Genomic DNA, 18,169 nt, shown 5'->3' with positions numbered 1-18,169 from the left:
AACAATTGGATTGAATGAACTGGCATTTTGGTGAGGCTGTCCTGAGAAGCCACTTTTCTTTTCCGTTTTCTCCTGCTGCCCCCATGTCTAACGAGCACAAGGTTATATATACAGCCATGTGGGATAGTATTGTGATTAATACTGAGTTCTGAAGGCCCTGCTTTTGCTAGTGAAATTGTATCATATAGAAGAATAATGGATGTGTATTAAGAGGAGTGTAGTTACATTTATTCTTTTCAATTTTCTTGATTTTTTTAGTAGAAGCAAATTTGAGAATGGTGCTATAATATTTTAATGGTAAATAAAAGCCTCTGAGTGTCTGAGATCTGGCATAACACACTTTTGGAGGTGTTGAAGATACTACTCTTGTCTCAGTGAAGAACAACCTAGACCATAATCCTGGCTTCAACTTTGAGGCCACTTTGCTGTTACTAAGCAGGGAGAGAGAGAAATCAGGGAATAGAGAAGATTTTGAACATTAAACAAATTTTTAAATTGCACCATGGAAATAAGAGAAGATAGATTTAATTTGTTGAAGAATGACTTTCTCTTGACAGTAGAGGAGATTTATGGCAGCAAACTTTTTTATTGCTGATGTTGGCTAGGAAGTGAGTTGGTGAATGAGATCATAGAGTAATCTTGCAGTAAGATTAAAAAGAAAATAAACACTAGTGTCTGTTGAACCCTTAATATGAGTCAGGACCCCTAAGTGGTTCTTTAACCTGGTCTCTTTGCTGAGGGATCAACACATGTGGTTTGTACTTCTGTATCAGCACTTTTCACTTTGAAACTCATATTTTTAGTTTTTCTTATGTGTAGTGTTTATAGTATTACCTTTAAGGGTAAGGGCTGCATTGTATTCGCCTTTTGCCCCTCGCAGTGTCAAGAACCATGCTTTGCACATAACAAGTACTTAGTACATTACTATTAAATTGGATTGAAATGAACAAGAGATCACAAGCTTGAATGACGCATTTCAGAAAGATATAAGCAGAAAACCATAAATAAATGGCACAGCAGAATTGCCAAGCATTATAGAGCAACTAAAAATGTGGTATATTCAAACAAATGAACAAATAAACAGTGCCCTAAAATCTGTTTGAAGAATGCTTTAAAAGGATGATACTTTTCTAGGTGAGAATATTCTCTCAGCTAAAGTTGTTTATGGTATTACCACATTGTATGGTATACATTGAACTTGTGAAGCAAAATTCCTTAATTTCTAAAATAAGTCATGTTCTAGAAATTGGAGTACCTGGACAATTAGTTGACTAGTATTTTTGATAAAAATTTCTATCTCCTAATCCAGGGAACGTATAACTATAATAACTTTCCCACATGGACTTTTATCATGTGGCCTTGTATTTGTGTCCTAGAGTTTGGAGCCTTGTAAAACATAGGAAAAGCAAGCATTTAGTATTTCTAAGTGTAATAATTCAGATACTTTTTTCTCTCCCATGTTTTTTTACCACAGACATTAGATTTATAAAAATTTAAAGAGAAATTTTGTTCAGCTATTCTTTTATGTGATACAAAGCCCATTTGATCTTTCTCTTTCTTTCCTTCCTTTCTCTCTCTCTCCCTTTCTCTTCTTCTTTCTTTCCTTCCTTCCTCCCCCACTCCTTCTCTCCCTCCCTCCCTCTTTCTCTCTCTCTATTTATTTCACAGGCAGAGCATATGATAAGTGTTCCTGTGTAGTATAGACAGAAAGAGCGAAGACCCAAGGGAAGATGTGAGTTTGAACTTGAGTTACATGAATTTTGGCAAATCTCATGTCCCTTCAGCTCTAGAATTTCAGTTTTCTCACCTGTAAAATGAAAGGGATTGAGCTAGAGACTCTTGTAGTTTAATTAAAAAAATTTTTTTAAAGTAGGTGTTTAAACTTATAATACACTTCAAATACACTGCAAATGATGGATGATAAACTCTGTGAGGATAACATACATTTAGCCTAAACTACAAATGTGTTGGTCTAAAATGTAAATGTATAGAAGAGTTCTTTAAGTTTTAAATTGTGAGCTTTTTAAGTCATTGATTCACTTGCTTTGTGTTGTGTCTTCAACATTAGTAATAACATAAACTTAGAGGGAGGCAGACATGATTTTTATAACTGTTTCCTTGTTTCAAAATTAAAAAGAAAGATTATTTGTAGTATTTTTGAGAGAATTCAGTGTTCTGTGAAGAGTTTTGAAGGTGAAAAGCACTATGTAAATGAGAAATTTTATTATTACTCTTTGACTGTCAACAATGCTCTTCCCAAGTCATAGCATATTTATTGCACTTCTGTTGTCCAGTTCCCTCTCTGAAAAATCATTATTTTAAACTAGCTATTAGCTTTCTATTGTTTAGGATAAAATTGTTTAGCTCAGTAATGTCTCAGCTAAGAAAACTGTGAAACAGCCAACTATTTCCAAGTAGGGGATTTGACACTATCTTGGTCATTATTTCTTCCAAATTTTTGGGTAGAGTTATTTCATTGTTGATATAATAATACTGCATGAAAAATTAAGCAAAATAAAAAACAAGAAAAAAGCAAAATATCACCCCAAGTTTTTATAATCTCACAGTAGCCACCATTAGCTTTCAGTTCAGTTCAGTCGCTCAGTCGTGTCCGACTCTTTGTGACCCCATGATTCACAGCACATCAGGCCTCCCTGTCCATCACCAACTCCCAGAGTTCACCCAAACTCACGTGCATCGAGTCAGTGATGCCATCCAGCCATCTCATCCTCTGTCGTCCCCTTCTCCTCCTGCCCCCAATCCCTCCCAGCATCAGGGTCTTTTCCAATGAGTCAACTCTTCGCATGAGGTGGCCAAAATACTGGAGTTTCAGCCTCAGCATCATTCCTTCCAAAGAACGCCTTCAGAATGGGAGAAGATAATAGCAAATGAAGCAACTGACAAACAACTAATCTCGAGAATATACAAGCAACTCCTACAGCTCAACTCCAGAAAAATAAATGACCCAATCAAAAAATGGGCCAAAGAACTAAATAGACATTTCTCCAAAGAAGACATACAGATGGCTAACAAACACATGAAAAGATGCTCAACATCACTCATTATCAGAGAAATGCAAATCAAAACCACTATGTGGTACCATTTCACACCAGTCAGAATGGCTGCCATCCAAAAGTCTACAAGTAATAAATGCTGGAGAGGGCGTGGAGAAAAGGGAACCCTCTTACACTGTTGGTGGGAATGCAAACTAGTACAGCCACTCTGGAGAACAGTGTGGAGATTCCTTAAAAAACTGGAAATAGAACTGCCTTATGATCCAGCAATCCCACTGCTGGGCATACACACTGAGGAAACCAGAATCGAAAGAGACACATGTTCCCCAATGTTCATCGCAGCACTGTTTATAATAGCCAGGACATGGAAGCAACCTAGATGTCCATCAGCAGATGAATGGCTAAGAAAGCTGTGGTACATATACACAATGGAGTATTACTCAGCCATTAAAAAGAATACATTTGAATCAGTTCTAATGAGGTGGATGAAACTGGAGCCTATTATACAGAGTGAAGTAAGCCAGAAAGAGAAACACCAATACAGTACATTAATGCATATATATGGAATTTAGAAAGATGGTAACAATAACCCTGTGTACGAGACAGCAAAAGAGACACTGATGTATAGAACAGTCTTATGGACTCTGTTGGAGAGGGAGAGGATGGGAAGATTTTGGAGAATGGCATTGAAACATGTAAAATATCATGTATGAAACGAGTTGCCAGTCCAGGTTCAATGCACGATACTGGATGCTTGGGGCTGGTGCACTGGGACAACCCAGAGGGATGGTATGCAGAGGGAGGAGGGAGGAGGGAGGAGGGTTCAGGATGGGGAACACATGTATACCTGTGGTGGATTCATTTTGATACTTGGCAAAGCTAATACAATTATGTAAAGTTTAAAAATAAAATAAAATTAAAAACAAAAACAAACAAAAAAAACAAAGAACACCCAGGGCTGATCTCCTTTAGGATGGACTGGCTGGATCTCCTTGCAGTCCAAGGGACTCAAAAGAGTCTTCTCCAACACCACAGTTCAAAAGCATCAATTCTTTGGTGCTCAGCTTTCTTCACAGTCCAACTCTCACATCCGTACATGACCACTGGAAAAACCGTAGCCTTGACTAGACGGACCTTTGTTGGCAAAGTAATATCTCTGCTTTTGAATATGCTATCTAGATTGGTCATAACTTTCCTTCCAAGAAGTAAGCGTCTTTTAATTTCATGGCTACAGTCACCATCTGCAGTGATTTTGGAGCCCCCAAAAATAAAGTCTGACACTGTTTCCACTGTTTCCCCATCTATTTCCCATGAAGTGATGGGATCAGATGTCATGCCCTTAGTTCTTATTTCAGAAAATTCTCTGTGCAGTAGAGAGATATACACTCACAAACACACAATATGTACAGGTAGGAATAATTTTTTATAAAATAGTATTATATAATAATGATAGTTTAGAAGTACCAAGATTAATTAAGGTTTTAACACAAAGAAAGATTAAATGAATAGATTAGCTTGAATAAATATTGTTTACCACAAGAGTTCATGAAGATCCCATTAATATTAAGAACAAGAGATTATAAAAACATCAGTGATGTAAAAACCTCTGTTTAATTTTTATATAGCATTATGTGACCTCTTATGTTGAAGATAAGAGAGTTCTTAAATTGCATCCAGGCTCCTTATTTGATCTTCGGTGTTTTTATTATTTATATTTTCCCTTTTACTTTATCACATCTTCTAAATCATTCTTTTTATATAACATAAGTATCACTGATGTTGAGTTTTATGTTTCCTGCATGTGGGGGGATTCAGTACTCACCAAATAGGGTGATCCTTTTAAACATTGTTTCCACTGAGATCTTTCTTTTGATTTATCTTTTTGTCCCTTGGGTTTTTCACTTTTCTGGAAGGGCTCACAGGTGTTATATTCCAGGACTTAAATGTTTCAGTTGGCCATTTTAGTTCTTTCATTATTTTAGGAAATTTTTATATTTTGTCTGAACGTATTTTCTGTGCCATTAGTTGAACGCCAGGCCATGTATACTGATTGCCATGGCCTGGATCATCTTTTCCTTCCATGTGTATCATGTTCTCTCTACTTAATTTAATTCTTAATCTAGTTCCTTTACATGCACTTGATAATCTCATGACTATATGTATGTTTGTGGCTTGATGCTTATAATTTATCTATTGGTTTGCAAATGGTGTTTGGTCTCTCTGTTTCTCTGGCTCTGGATCTCTTTTTTATTTCATTTGGTTGTTTATCTTAGCTTTGAACTCTCATATTATTGAATTTTTATTCTTATTAAGTTCTTTTATAGCATGATGTGTTAATACTTGTAGAGAATGATCTTTTTATTGGATTTGTTTGATTATTTGTTTTTCTCAAAATAAATTCTACATCTGGTTTTGCATGCCATGATCTCCCCTGACTTTTTTTTTGTTGCTTTTTGTATTGTGTGTATATGTGTGTTGCACATTTCATCTAGCTTATGCTAAATAGTAGCATCTCTGAACAGACCTCCTATTGGAACTGATTCAGAGGGAGGGTGGTCGCAATTTGTTCATACAGTATTTGAGGACTATTACTCCCAGTGCTGGGAAAGATTGGGGGCAGGAGGAGAAGGGGACGACAGAGGATGAGATGGCTGGATGGCATCACTGACTGGACGTGGTGATGGACGTGAGTCTGAGTGTACTCAGAGTGTACTCAGTACACTGAGTCTGAGTGTACTCCGGGAGTTGGTGATGGACAGGGAGGCCTGGCGTGCTGCGATTCATGGGGTCGCAAAGAGTCGGACACGACTGAGTGACTGAACTGAACTCCCAGTGAACTGAGTTTTAGAGTCATGTCATGGGAGTTCTAGCCACTTTTTCAGCACCTGCTAGTAGGCATGGGCCAGAAAAGAGGTCTTATTAAAACCTGAATCCAGTCTGTGTTGGATGACCTGACTTCTGTTTTCTGTTCTTAGGTTTTGTCTTTGATTGTTCTCTAAGCAGAGTTGTACTTTTATTCCTGTGTCAGTATAATTTGGGGTTTCAGATCATTTTCCCAGTTTGGAGTGAAGCCCTGTAAACTAGTGAGCCCTGAAGTTTCTTCTGTATGTTCTCTGAGCCTGAGACCTAGACTCTAATAATTTGGGCATCTATTCTTGGGGATTTTACCACAACTTCTTCCTAGTTTCTTTTGTCTCTGATTATGTGGTATTGGTGAGATTTTTCAGAAGTTGACTTTTCTTTTTCTACCAATACAGCTTCTGAGCCCTGGTTAGGAGCCTTGCTCTTTTAGCTAGAATCTTATTTTTCTGCTTGGCCATCATTTTTTAATGTTTATGTAATAAAGGGTTTCTTTCATTCCGTGGTTGTTGTTCTGTCACTAAGTTGCATCTGACTCTTTGCAACCCTATGGACTACAGCATGCCAGGCTTCCCTGTCCTTCACTATCTCCCAGAGTTTGCTCAAACTCATGTCCATTAAGTTGGTGATGTCATCTAACCGTCTTATCCTCTGTCACCCCCTTCTCCTTTTGCCTTGAGTCTTTCTCAGCATCAGAGTCTTTTCCAATGAGTCAGTTCTTCACATCAGGTGGCCAAAGTATTGGAGCTTCAGCTTTAGCATCAGTCCTTCCAATAAATATTCAGGGTTGATTTCCTTTAGGATTGACTGGTTTGATCTCTTAGTTGTCCAAGGGATTCTCAAGAGTCTTCTCTAGCTCCACAGTTCAAAAGCATCAATTCTTCGGTGCTCAGCCTTCTTTATGGTCCGATTCTCACATCTGTACATGACTGCTAGAAAAAAACATAGCTTTGACTATATGGACCTTTGTCAGCAAAGTGATGTCTCTGCTCTCTAATACACTTTCTAAGTTTGTCTTAACTTTCCTTCCAAGGAGTAAGCATCTTTTAATTTCATGGCTGCAGTTACCATCCACAGTGATTTTAAAGCCCAAGAAAAGAAAATCTGTCACTGTTTCCACTCTTTTGCCATGAAGTGATGGGACCAGATGCCATGATCTTAATTTTTTGAATGTTGAATTTCAAGCTACCTTTTTCACGCTCCTCTTTCACGCTCATCAAGAGGCTCTTTAGTTCCTCTTCACTTTCTGCCATTAGAGTGATATCATCTGCTTATCTGAGGTCGTTGATATTTCTCCTGGCAGTCTTGATTCCAGCTTTTCATTATCCAACCTGATATTTCACATGATGTCCTGCACATAAAAGTTAAATAAGCATGCTAACTGTTGCATTTTGACCAGCATACAGGTTTCTCAGGAGATAGTAGTACTACTATTGAATTTCAGTGCTTCCCCCACCCCCATTGTTGTCATTCAGTCTCTAAGTCATGTCCAACTCTTTGGGACTCCCATGGACTGCAGCACACCAGGCTCCCCTGTCCTTCCCTATTTCCTGGAGTTTGTTGGAACTCACGTCCATGGAGTCAGTGATGCCATCCAACCATCTCATCCTCTGTCACTCCCTTCTCCTCCTGCCCTCAGTCTTTTCCAGCATCAGAGTCTTTTCCAATGAGTCAGCTCTTCGTCTTTATTTCATCAGTTTTTGGCAGATGATTGGTTTGCAGTGTCTGACTTCATTTTCCCTCATACCTCAGAATCTCTGTCTTTTATGCTTCAATAATCAATTAGATTTCTGAATATTCTGATGAAAACAATAACATTTTTGCCTATTTCTAGATATAAAAACTGACAGCAGACCTTTAAAGAAAGCTGACTACAAACATCCAAAGAACTGGCTATCCCCACCCCACTTACCTGCCTTATTAGACCTTTCATTTTTGGGGGTCTGTCACTTCTTTATTTTTGATTTTAAAGACTAGTTTTCTCTTCTGGATATAATTACATCACATATAGATTAGTACGCACTTTGGCTTTCTGTGAACATCTACTTGATTAATTTGGCTAATATTTTAAACAGTATTAATAATCTAGGATTTTATTGGGCCATTATTAAATATTTATATGCTTGTTGTACAAGAATGTCTTTTCTATGGTCACTATAGAAGCCACTTTATTGAGTTCAGAATTAAAATTGACGTATGATTTGCCATTTTTAGATTATTATCTTATTTCTGCTGTTCCTACCTATTTTGATATTTCAGAATAGGGATATTGTCTTTGGTTTTAACTTTTAAAGTATCAGTTTAAGACAATGACAAAATATTCTTTTCTTAGCTGGTATTTGGTTCTTCTTATCTAGCAAGCTTGGGAGAGAATTTTTAGATTAAAACAAATTCTACCCTGTTTAAGGGTAGAAGGAGTGTTCCACGGTTATTTTTTTTTTTTTTGTCATGATTGATTTTTTAAATTAATTTTTATTAGAATATAATTGCTTTACAATGATGTCAGTTTCTACTGTACAGCAAAGTGAGTCATATATTTGTATACATATATCCCCTCTCTTCAGGATATCCTTCCCATTTAGGTCACAGAGAATCCAGTAGAGTTCCCTGTGCTTACTCATAGGTTTTCTTTAGTTATCTGTATTATACAAAGTTTATATATATGTATGTCAATTCTGATCTCCTAATTCACCACACCCCTCCTTCACCCTTGGTATCCATGTATGTGTTCTCTTTATCTGTGTCTCTGTGTTTGCTTTGCATTGAAACTGTATCATTTTTCTCATCATTCATCTGTATCATTTTTCTAGATTCCACATGTAAGCGATATTACACGATACTTGTTTTTCTCTTTTGGACTTACTTCCCTCAGTATATCATGTCTGATTTTTTTTTTTAACCATATTTTATTTTTTTTAATGTTTAATTTTATTTTATTTTTAAACTTTACAATATTGTATTAGTTTTGCCAGATATTGAAATGAATCTGCCACAGGTATACATGTGTTCCCCATCCTGAACCCTCCTCCCTCCTCCCTCCCCATACCATCCCTCTGGGTCATCCCAGTGCACCAGCCCCAAGCATCCAGTATCCAGAAGGGAAAGAGACACGTGTACCCCAATGTTCATCGTAGCACTGTTTATAATAGCCAGGACATGGAAGCAACCTAGATGTCCATCAGCAGCTGAATGGATAAGAAAGCTGTGGTACATATACACAATGGAGTATTACTCAGCCATTAGAAAGAATACATTTGAATCAGTTGTAATGAGGTGGATGAAACTAGAGCTTATTATACAGAGTGAAGTAAGCCAGAAAGAAAAACACCAATACAGTATACTAACACATATATATGGAATTTAGAAAGATGGTAACAATAACCCTGTGTACGAGACAGCAAAAGAGACACTGATGTATAGATCAGTCTTATGGACTCTGCGGTTATTGTTTAATTCGTGAGTTCTGGTTTGGGCTGAATCTATGCTTTCACTTTTGAGGATCTATCACATATTCAGGTTGTAGAGGAAAACAATTATAACTCAAATATGTGTTGTATTTTTGTTTGTTTACCTGAAATACTGAGAATTTCCAGAGTTTAGAGATACCCCCATACTGTACATTTCAAAGGCAGCTGCAGGTTTGGGTTCAGTTGATTGTATTGTAGGGAATATGAAATTTATGACATGCTGTCATAAAGTCCTTCTACACCATTGGGGAGGAGTGTGTGTGTGTGTGTGTGTGCAATTTCTCCCTTTATGTGTATTATAGATTTGAGGAGACAAAAAGCATGCATTATGCACTGTGTTTTTATTTTCAAGATTTACATACTGCATAAAGTGTACACAGCCCTCCTCTTTCCTTCTGCTACCATAGAACCTGTGTGGAAGGAACCTGACAAGATGGACAACTACATTCTTGCCTAGTTCTACGGGCCATATGGTACACTCTCATTAGCCATTTGGAGAAGGCAATGGCAACCCACTCCAGTGGGCTGCCATCTATGCGGTCGCACAGAGTCGGACACGACTGAAGCGACTTAGCAGCAGCAGCAGCATTAGCCATTACCAGCTCTCCCTTCTGTTCTTGTGTCACTTGTCTCTCATAGGTGTTTCTTTCATCTTTCTGTTTGCAACTAGCAATTACTCATACTCTGTGGCCACATTTCTAAATAACCCCTGTATTTGCTTGCATTATGTTTAAGAACCAATTTCCTCTTTTAAACCAATTACTGATGATTTTTTTCCCCAACCTCAGTATTTTTACAGAGCAGTTGAATTCTTTCAAGTTCAGGCTTAAAATTGTTGAAAGTCCATATTTACCTAGTTAACATACATTCTATATGATGTTGCATAGTCAGTATATAATTATTGACTTTTTATTTTCCTTTATGATATCTTTGAAAGGTTGAGCAAATCAAAATATTTCTTTTTTCAGCTCTGTTAGGTCTGGATAAGACATGCCTAGATATTTATAGTTAGAAGCCTTCCAGTGAAACCACCATTTATTTTTTTTTAATCCTTTCACTACCTAGTAATGATATTTAAACAGTGAAGTCATTCCCTGAGTGTTCTCTCTAATCTTTATGTTTTTGAGCACTCTTGTGTAACAAGACAGGAAAGAAAACAGAAGCAGTTATTATGTGAAAGAAAAAAATCATGAAAGAATTTAAGCAGTGTTTATATTAACTTCTATTCCTATTTTTAAAGTAAGCACGGTGTTAGCACAATTTTAAATATCCAAATGTAAACAAAGTCAGTTCTTTTCTTTATAAATTTATGGGAAATTCTTCCTAACACAGGATGGATACTATGATAATGTTATAATCTGGATTATACCTGCAAGTTATTACTTATATTTGACTTTCATATTTCATAGATATTGGCATGTAGGTACTACTAGTAATAAGAATTGTCACAGAATTTTGATATCTTTTATGTCAAATTAAAGAAAATTGGTCACTCACTGGGAGAAGAGATATAATGGGAAAGGAGTAATTAATCTTGTGAAGCTCTAAATGAGACTGGCTAGTATTACAATTAAGCTTGAATAAATGGGTTTCCTAGGTAGTGTAATGGTAAGGAACCCACTTGCCAATGCAGGAGATGTAACAGGCGCTGGTTTGATCCCTGGGTTGGGCATATTCCCTGAAGGAGGATATGGCAACCGACTCCAGTATTCTTGCCTGGAGAATCCCATAGACAGAGGAGCCTGGCGGGCCACAGCCCATAAGGTTGCAAAGAGTTGGACATGACTGAAGTGGCTTAGCATGCAACACGCAAACGAATCCAGGATGTTAGTTATGTCTTCCACGTTCCAGGCTCTATTTTACCATTTTCTTGGGAGTAGAAATGCATGTTATTGCCTAGAGGATCTTATTACCAGTGATAGATGAAAGATAGATAGCCCTTGGTGCAGTGGCAGTGCATTCGGTAAAACTTTCACAGTAAACTAGGATAGACTGGAATGTATACTGGTGAGAGGGATTCATTAACTGGCTCATTGTTTCAGGAATTTAGAAATATGAGAGGAATAGTAACTGTAATGACAGAGTTGGATGATGCTCTCAACAAAGATAAAGTGGAGAGTGGGGAGCAAATATTCGGCAATTCAAAGCTAAATATGAAAGGTCAGATTCTCTGAAGGAAGACTTGGCTATACCATGGAATTATATATGGCAATGTGTGCTCAGTTCTTTTTCCAAAGGGAGCTATGGACATTTAATCAGGTAACTATAAAATGTGGAAAAGGGAATGCCCAAACATTTTGGGAACTAGATATAGGGTCAGATAGAATTGTTTAGCTCTGCCTACCACTCCCTTAACAAATGGTAAATTGTTCATCATATTTCATCTGAGGAGGAATCACGGAGATTAGCAGCACCCTTAGAGACATAGCAACCCAGGATGGTGGTTCCCATTGTATTTCCATTTATCTTACCTTTCCAGTCTTGAACCTGCTAAAACCTGGTGGATCCTTGAGGATGTTATCAGATTATCACAACCTCAACCAAGTAGTAGCCCCAGTTTTAGCTGCTGTGCCAGGCATGATATTGTTGCCAGAGTACATTTATACAAAGTTGGGCACATTGCTTGTGGTGATTAATCTGGAGAATGCATTCCTTCCAGTCTTAACAGAAAAGAGGATCAGAAAGTTTACATCTACATAAAACAGATTACAGAATACTTTTACCTTTCCCCCAAGATATAAACTCTCCTGCCTTCTGGCAAAATGTAAGCTCTGCTGTTCTCTGCTAACTACGCTCAGCCCACTCAGTGCTTCTGCCCATCCATTTCAGTCTCTTTAATCTAGTCTCAACCTCATAGCACCTTAACTTCTGTTCCTTTTTAACACTGTGACCTTCTGTATGATAGATAATTTCTTCAGGCTTCATTTCTACCTTAATAAATGGGAATAATAATTATGCCTCATAAATGAGATCATTTTTGTGTTAAAAGTTAGGTGAACATGGATAAGACCTGGTGGCTCAGACTTTGTGATAATGTAATCAGGGTCTGTCAGCCTGGGCTGCTGTAACAAAATGCCACAAACTTGTCAACAACACAAATTTCATTTCTCAGAACTCTGGAGGCTAAAAGTCCACGATCAGAGTGCTGGCATGGCTGGTTTCTGATGAGAGCCCACTTCTGGGTTGTAAACTCCTGACCTCATGCTCATTCTCACATGATGGAAAAGAAGAGCAAACTGGCTCTCTAGACTCTACTTAAAATGGAGCCAATCCCATTTAAGAGGGCTCTACCTTCATGATCTAATAATCTCCCAAAAACTTACCTCCGAATACTATCACATGGGGTTTAGAGTTTCAAGACATAAATTTTGGGGGCGCACAATCAGTTAATTGCAGGATCTAATGAGGAAAATAATGGAATGTGCCTTAAGTAGCAAAAGAGAAGAAATTTCCATAGGTGATGCTGGAGATGAGAACCAAACAAGGAATGCTGAGGACCCAGAAACTGACAGCAGCAGAAGTGTTCATCCCCCACTAGGCTTGAAAGACAAAGGAATGAGATAGACTGGTGTTGTCAGAACTCAGAGGTTAGGTTGACTTGAACCTAACCTCTGGAACCACAGTGGGCTTGAATGGTGGGAGCTGAAGCCAAAGAGGAAATTCAGCCTTTCTCAAAAGAGCTGACAAAAGCAAAGGATGGAGAGATGAAGAGAGAATTACTAGAGTTGCTCTGTTTTCCCTACCCTCCAGTATCTTGCCTCTCAATGACCAGAAGTCAGTTGACATTGAGCCAGGGAAACACCACCTGCAGAGGCCAGCTCAGAGCACAGGAAAAATCTGAAGCCAACAGTGTTTTCATCTTTAGGAGATCACATGACATAAGGCCACATCATTGTGGGTAGGAGTGGGTGTGGGGTGTCCCATGGATGTACTGCATTTGCCACTATCAGCTATTCTGGAATTAAATGAATTCTGATTTAGGCAGTGAGGAACTGGAAAAGAAAACTAATGGAACACTAAGCAGCAATAGGAGATGAATTTCAAATGCATTATGCTAAGTGAGAGATGCTAGACATAAAGAATATGTATACTGAGTGATTCCTTTTATATAAAATTCTAGAAAAGACAATAGTGATGGAAAGCAAATCAGTGGTTTTGGGAGGCCAGGGTATGGAGGGAGAGGAGTAACTGCAACGTGGAATGAGAAAAATATTTTAGCATAATGAAAATATGTTGTAATTGTGGTGTTAGTTGCATAGTAATTTTAATATATATTTATTTTAAAGGGATGTTAATTGATTTCTCAAACATGTCTCCCAATTTATTATCATTTACTATTGTGTTCTGTTCTCACAAATCAGCATATAGATTGCTATCATGTGGGAGACTAATTTTCTAACCCATCCTTTGATTATGTTAGAGAAGTCAAAACTCAGTTTTTCTAAAGTCACATTTAAAACTGTGGTTTTAACAGTGCATACTCATCTGAATGATTGAGAAAATTTTCCACTTTTTATCCAGCATTTAATCATGGAAGCCCAGTTAGAGTGTATGGTTCATATGAGGCACATGTTAGCATTTGACATCAGGTGCGTTAATGATTAATTTTCTACAACATCTAAACAAGGCATGTTAGAGGGGAAATGACTGTCAAGAACTCTGGATTCCACATGCAAGACTCGTTTCAGGAAATTATTTTCTGAATCAAACCGTATAACTCCATGACCTCCCTGGAGGGAAAACTTGAAGTACTCTTGCCTAAAATAGCAAAGTTGGACTTCTAAATTATGGAAAATGACAAACACATTGAAAACCTGGAAGAAACTTCTTGGGAGATTAAAACAAACATCACAAAGTACAGTGCATAGAAAAGAGCTGATTAAATTCAATATCATTATGAAAAAGATGGGTGGTACAATTTCAAAACCTAATAATATCATAGACTGACTGGAATGTTTGGAAACACTCCTTAGTGGAATTTTGGCAAGGCTGATGGAGGAGTTGATAACTTAATGTTGTGTGGAACTTACTTTCAGATACCAGTACTGTAGATAAGATCCATAACGTGGGATTAAAGAGGCCCTGTAACCAGAGAAAAATCATGGTAGGTAGAGATTTGAACTCCGGATATGAGAGAGACCCTTCAGTCAGAAGGAAGATCCTTGTCTTCTTGGAGCTAAGCCTGGAGACGCAGACTAGGGAGGGAAACTGCCTGAAATACCGCAGAGGGCATACTTATTGTTTCCTGTATAATTGTCAGTGACACAACAGGAGCAACTTATCTCCTTTGACATATTGAAGGCACACAAAGACTGCTGGGGAGGAGGCCTCTTGACATCACTCAGATGCTGATCTTGCCTCTAAAATAAATTCAAAGGAACTTTTATGTTTCCTAGAACTAGAGAATTTCTATGATGCTAATCACACTTTAGCTGTTTGGAATTGTTCTATCTTTCAGGAGTCTTCATGTTCTTCATAATTTATCTCAGTCATAATGAGCATAATTAGAAGTTTGTCTTTTTGCGATCTTTTAGCAATTTAAAATATATCATTAAATATTGCAATAAATATGAAGGGTGAGCTTTCTGCATTAATAGTGCTCAATAATATATTTTAATTGCATTATGAAAATGCATTTCATAATGCATTTCCAGCATTATGAAAATATTTTCCAGTGTCACTTTGGGGAATCAGGAGAGTTAGGCCTTTGTCACTGAAGTTTGTAGAACTTTGTTTATATCAGTGTGGTAATATACTGGAGAGGTAAAATGTCATTTCTCAAGCTGTAATACAGAAACTTGATAGGCATGAAACTTTATCATTCTGAAACATGTTTTTGGTTAATCAGACTGTAACTTAAGTGCTGCACTAATAGAATTTTAAATCAGTAAGTTATTATCACTCACAATAGATCTATTGATTAGGGAAAGCGTAAAGATTTTACTCACTAGATTCTTATTTCAAATCCTTTCTGTCATTGAATTGTGAGTTTAAGTGCATTTTGTTTTGTGTCTTTGTATTCTATACAGCTCTGTTTCCTTTGAACACATAGATATTGTAGATAAGACTGTCAGACTAAAAGATAGAGTGACTCTTGGGAGGTATTGGGGGAAAACCTGCACTAAGAATCTGAACAGATGTTAGAAATATGCTTTAATCCCTCAAGGCTCTTCAGATGTCAATTGGCTTATGTTTCTGGACATTATCTGCTGGATCACATTGAGCTATCTCAATTTTATATTCCCAGGAATTGATTTCATTAATGAAGAACATGCCAGAACTTGGGGTTATCTACAATGAAAGATGATTTCTTCAGGCCTGGTGAGCTGAAAGATGACTAGATGACCACTTTGTGAATAGAAGAAATTAAAGCTCAGGGCTGGTGTGAAGACTTTTAACAGCAAGCTGAAAAAACAACTGGACACACTTCAGAACTTTCTGGCAAGTGTTTACAATCAACTGGAACAATTTCAGGGCACATTAGGAAGAGGAGGAGGAAGAGGCCTGAACTGCTGCTGTGAGAAACTGGTGCACGGAGTTCTCATCTTACAGCAATTAAATGCCAAACATTCCCCCATCTACAGAGAGAATGATGTTGGGTTGAGTGAATGCTTAGAGTAAAAAAATATGTGTTACAGAAACAAACAGGAAATATGGCTAGGAAGTAAGGACGTATTCTGATCTGGCTTGTGAACTTTATGTTCAAACGTCTTACTACTTTCTGAGCTAAAGGTAGTAAGAGTTTAAATCCATCTATGACATTAGAATTTAATTTCCACATTATTACTCAGAAACTAAATGGCTTGTGGAGGTTCAAAGTAGGAATTGATACTTATTTAAATAGATACCTAGAACATTTAGTATGTTGTCTGATGTCTGAATTACAGCAATTTTAACCTGCAACTATTTCCCAGGGTTTCTTAGTGCATTAGTATTGGGACAGGTTTTATGTTGGAGCAGACAGCTTTGCTCAAATGATATTCTGCAGCCATGTGTGCTAAAAGAGAATTCTATGGGCATTCCAGGAACACTACAAAAATGAAGTTTTTATATACTTTCTTATAAAATATTAAATATCACTCTGATAAAGAGCTATTATTCTCTTATTTCCATTAAGGGATTGAGGATATTTTACTGAATCTTGAATAAGATTCTTTGGCATTCCCTGGGGGAATAAAATTCATTTGGAGATAAGCTTTTATTTTTTGTTTTTTGTTGTTTTCTATTTTATTTTCTCATATAACTTAGGAATGATGTGTATCTGCTGTGTACTCTATTAAGTCTAGTTTACTCCTCTTTCTAGAGCTGACATTTTTAGCTATTAGACTTTTGACACATTTTTATTCTCAAACATGTGAGAACAAAGCATGCTTTCCAAAAGAAAATTCTAGATTCCAATTCTGTTGAATAGTTCAGTCTCAGTTCAGTTCAGTTCAGTTCAGTCCAGTCGCTCGGTTGTGTCTGACTCTTTGCGACCCCATGAATCGCAGCACACCCGGCCTCCCTGTCCATCACCAACTCCCGGAGTTCACCCAGACTCATGTCCATCGAGTCAGTGATACCATCCAGCCATCTCATCTTCTGTCGTCCCCTTCTCCTCCTGCCCCCAATCCCTCCCAGCATCAGAGTCTTTTCCAATGAGTCAACTCTTCTCATGAGGTGGCCAAAGCACTGGAGTTTCAGCTTTAGCATCATTCCTTCCAAAGAAATGCCAGGGCTGATCTTCAGAATGGACTGGTTGGATCTCCTTGCCATCCAAGGGACTCTCAAGAGTCTTCTCCAACACCACAGTTCAAAAGAATCAATTCTTCAGTGCTCAGCTTTGTTTATAGTCCAATTCTCACATCCATACATAACTACTGGAAAAACCATAGCCTTGACTAGATGGACCTTTTTTGGCAAAGTAATGTCTCTGCTTTTTAATATGCTGTCTAGGTTGGTCATAGCTTTTCTTCCAAGGAGCAATTGTCTTTTAATTTCATGGCTGCAGTCACCATCTGCAGTGATTCTGGAGCCCAGAAAAATAAAGTCTCTCACCATTTCCATTGTTTCCTTATCTATTTGCCATAAAGTGATGGGACCGAATGCCATGATTTTAGTTTTCTGAATGTTAAGTTTTAAGCCAACTTTTTCACTCTCCTCTTTCACTTTCATCAAGAGGCTCTTTAGTTCTTTTTTGCTTCTGCCCTAAGGGTGGTGTCATCTGTGTTTCTGAGGTTGTAGATATTTCTGTCAGCAATCCTGATTCCAGCATGTGCTTAATCTAGCCTGGCATTTGGCATGATGTACTCTGCATATAAGTTAAATAAACAGGGTAACAACATACAACCTTGACGTACTCCTTTCCCAATTTGGAACCAGTCTGTTGTTCCATGTCCAGTTTTAACTGTTGCTTCTTGACCTCCATACAGATTTCTCAGAAGGCAGGTCAGGTGGTCTGGTATTCCAATCTCTTAAGAATTTTCCACAGCTTGTTGTAGTCCACATAGTCAAAGGCTTTGGCGTGGTCAGTAAAACAGAAGTAGATGTTTTTCTGGAATTCTCTTGCTTTTTTGATGATCCAGTGGATGTTGAAAATTTGATCTCTGGTTCCTCTGCCTTTTCTAAACCCAGCTTGAACATCTGGAAGTTCTCAGTTCACATACTGTTGAAACCTGGATTGGAGAATGTTGAGCATTAATTTGCTGATGTGTGAGATGAGTGCAATTGTGTGGTAGTTTGAACATTTTTTGGCATTGCCTTTCTTTGGTATTATGTATAAAGAATCAAAACAGCTTTCTTCAGTGTCAGAAATTTTATAAAATAGTCTAAAAAGTTAAATTATTATGC

The 18,169-nt window shown here is 37.6% G+C and overlaps 1 long non-coding RNA gene across 1 annotated transcript in view; it reads left to right on the top strand.

Annotated features, from left to right (window-relative positions):
* Positions 1 to 16,431, top strand: part of LOC123327761 — an 83,429-nt gene extending 66,998 nt beyond the window's left edge. The window contains exon 2 of the long non-coding RNA XR_006542465.2: positions 15,588 to 16,431. This is a non-coding gene — a long non-coding RNA (uncharacterized LOC123327761). The remainder of the gene's footprint in view (positions 1 to 15,587) is intronic.
* Positions 16,432 to 18,169: the final 1,738 nt, after the last annotated feature.

This window comes from Bubalus bubalis, chromosome 10 (assembly GCF_019923935.1).
Source record: "Bubalus bubalis isolate 160015118507 breed Murrah chromosome 10, NDDB_SH_1, whole genome shotgun sequence".
Taxonomy (NCBI): Eukaryota; Metazoa; Chordata; class Mammalia; order Artiodactyla; family Bovidae; genus Bubalus; species Bubalus bubalis.
This window is presented reverse-complemented; position numbering and strand designations above follow the sequence as displayed.